Raw genomic sequence first — 3,189 nt, forward strand, 5'->3', positions numbered from 1 at the left:
GTCACCGTCGCGAGGAGGAGAAGTCCCTGTCGCCGTTTCGTTAACGCTGCCATCACCACCGTCCTGTCTGTGGGGCTTGAGCTCGCGTCGCCGCATTGATTTTCGGCGCCACCGCAGATGAGACTGGAGCAGTCACCACCACAGAAGGAGTGTCGCGCGTCACCGTGAGCTGCGAGCCACTGACCGAGAAGAAGCTTCATCCTCGTTACCGTGATGGAGTCGTCGCCGCCAGTGCCGTCACCGCTGTCGTCGACGGGAGCTTGCTGTCGCAGTTCTATCACCACCGAGCCTGAAGGGGAGCACCATTGATATCACCCGACAGCAGCTCTCCTGCGTTCCCAAACTCCATTCTTGGAACAGTAACACTTTAAACCCTGCTCTAGTTTCAGTTTTGTTCCTCTGTTTTCTTCCTGGCCTAATTATAGGACTGTGGATTACTGTTTTAGTCGTTGCTGGTTTATCATTCGAAAAAGGCATAATTGAGGCTGAGGTCGTTGTTATTCTTGCTCCGAGAGAACTGATGCCACAATTGCTGCCGGGTCAATCCGGAGTTTCGGTTGTTTCGTTTTGTCGTTACAGTAAGTACCTCTGTCTCAGGACCCTCGCGGTGGTTTCAGTCATCGTGATTGGAATTTGTCGCCGCTGCCGCTTGGGGTGGCTGCCGGGCTGCCGCCGAGCCGGTTCGGAGACCGCCGCTGTGTCGGTTCAGCCGTTCCTCCTTCGGTTCGGTAAGCGTTTTTGATTTGAAAGTCCTTTAGTTACTATTCTGTTATCATACGCTGAGGTTGTGGCATTAATCGCTATACGATTGAGTTTCGGTTGTTGTATGTTGCGATTAGAGTTGTTGAGACTGTTGCGAAAGTGGCTTGGAACCGAGGTTTTGGCTGCCGGGATTTCGATTGTTGATCTCGGGCTGAGGCGGGAAGGATTCTGTGACGCGTTTGGATTATGAATTTGTGTTTTGAGGTAGGGGCGCTTTCCAAAAACTATAGTTTATTATTGGAATTATTACATATGGGTACTGATGTGAGATATTGTGTATTTGGTGATTGTATCTGCCTTATGTATTATTTGATTGACTCGAACGACTATGGATGTTGGTTTGGCCGAATTGTTGTGTGGCTTGTGAAATGTAATGTTTGAAGTTGATTCTTTAAAGATTTGAAATGAGTTTAATCCGTTGGGGATTGGTTTGAATTGAGTCAATTATTTTGATGATGTGGAAGATAGAATACTCTTGAAATTCAGCCTGGGTTGCTTTAATTGATTTGGTTTTGATAAATGATTTATTGCTGAACCGATTCTTTAAAGCTTTAGAAATGAGTTAAATCGGTTGATGTTGAGTTGATTTTTGAAATGGTTTTTCTTGAGATAAGCCACTGAGGCGACTGTTGGATTTAGCTTGCTTTTGAATTGATTTCTGTTTTTGAGCTGCTGAAAAGGAATGAGAAACGGTTTAGTTGGGACCCGAACCGGGTGGCTAAAGTCCAAGTTTTAGGGGAGGTGCTGCCAAAATTTCTATAGAATCCGAGTCCTTATTTGAAATGTTAATTGGGGAATTTTGAGTTTAATGCCTTTCCTATCTATTTTGAGGATTGTGACATTATGGCTTCATTATTACCTTTACTTAGAACAATTAAGAAAGCAATGAAGTTATGCTTTGAAAGAATTATTGAAAAGAGAATCATGATTTTTCCTTATTTTCCAAGAAGAACAGTATGTCTTTGGGTACAAGTCATTTGAAAGAGAATTTTGCTTTGAGGCTGTTTTAAAAGGTAAAACGGGTTTATGTTTTTCTCTATTAAACACAAAGATTGTCCCTTGGGAGAGTTTTCGTGATTTTAAAAGGAATTGGATTTCGATTGATGAGCCTCATTATTTTGACGTTTTAAATAAGATTCAAAGTATCTTTTGAACTCTAGTTTAACACAACAAAAATGATTCTCTTATCAGTTTGAAACGCTTCAGATTTAGTTATGGAATTGAAGCCGGTTTTGTTTAAGTAAAGGAAATGGTTTTGAAAGAAGTAAAGATTACGTGACTCGGTTTGGCTTAGATCCTATTTTCTTACTCAAATCAGAAAGCCAATGTTTTAATGATTTTAAATGAATTTGGTGAAATGAGATATGTTATTCTCCCCTAAAGACTTGGGACTCTGCCGAGAAACTTTTGTTATAAAATCCCATTGTTGGATGGGTGATTTTGAATATCTCAAAGAGGCTTTTAACTTGACATGATTATGGAAGTTTTGGAAAGAGGATGCCGAGAGTGGCATTGTTTTGAAAGGAGAATTTACCTTGAGTAAAAGTGGCTTATGAGCCTGAGATGATTTGAGAAATGAGATCTTTAAAGCCAAGGCTGAAAAGAGTTGAAACTTGATTTCAAAGTGAAATGAGTCGAGAAAATGATTTATGGCTTAAATGCCAATTTCATGAATTTGATGATTTTGAATGTGGAAGTGTTGTTTTATTGAGAGCCGAAATGGCTGTGTATGTTTATACATATTGATTGGTTCTGGATTGAACCGTGAGCCGGAATGGCTGTGTATGATATGAATATTGGCTGGTTCTAGAATGAACCGTGAGCCGGATGGCTGAGATGGATGTTGATCCATGGATGGGATTGATTGCATGTTTATGCTGAATCATTGATAAATGTGAATGTTGCACTTCCACTATCTGAGATACGAGTTTCCCTGGGTAGTAGCAGTGGCTAGCCACCACGTGCTCCAGGTTGAGACTTGATACTCTGTTGACCCTATGTCGTAAGTGTGGCCGGGCACTGTGAAAGCCCCGGATGAGCTCGCCCCCATAAATATTCACCAGTGAGGGTGATGGATATGGATCATGATTATGATCAAGTTTATGATGAGTATAACTCGAGTTGGGGATGCACGACAGAGGGACAGTCCAATGGTTAGCTACCAGGACTTGTCGGGTTGGCTCTATAACCGACAGATGATATCATCAGCCACTAGGGACAGGCATGCATCATATGCATTTGTGTGACATTGGTTGGGTGTGCATATTATACTTGGTTTGCCTATGTGATTAATTGCTAACTGTTCTACTTGTAATAACTGTTTGTTTGTGCTTGAACTTCCTATCTGTGTTTGCATCTGGGACTCTGTTGGATTGAGGTGATTGGTTGTTGGTTGGATTGTTTGGGCCTAGGGCCGTGGTTGGAAAG

This window comes from Arachis ipaensis, chromosome B5, assembly GCF_059453495.1.
Source record: "Arachis ipaensis isolate K30076 ecotype BB chromosome B5, ASM5945349v1, whole genome shotgun sequence".
NCBI classification, from domain to species: domain Eukaryota; kingdom Viridiplantae; phylum Streptophyta; class Magnoliopsida; order Fabales; family Fabaceae; genus Arachis; species Arachis ipaensis.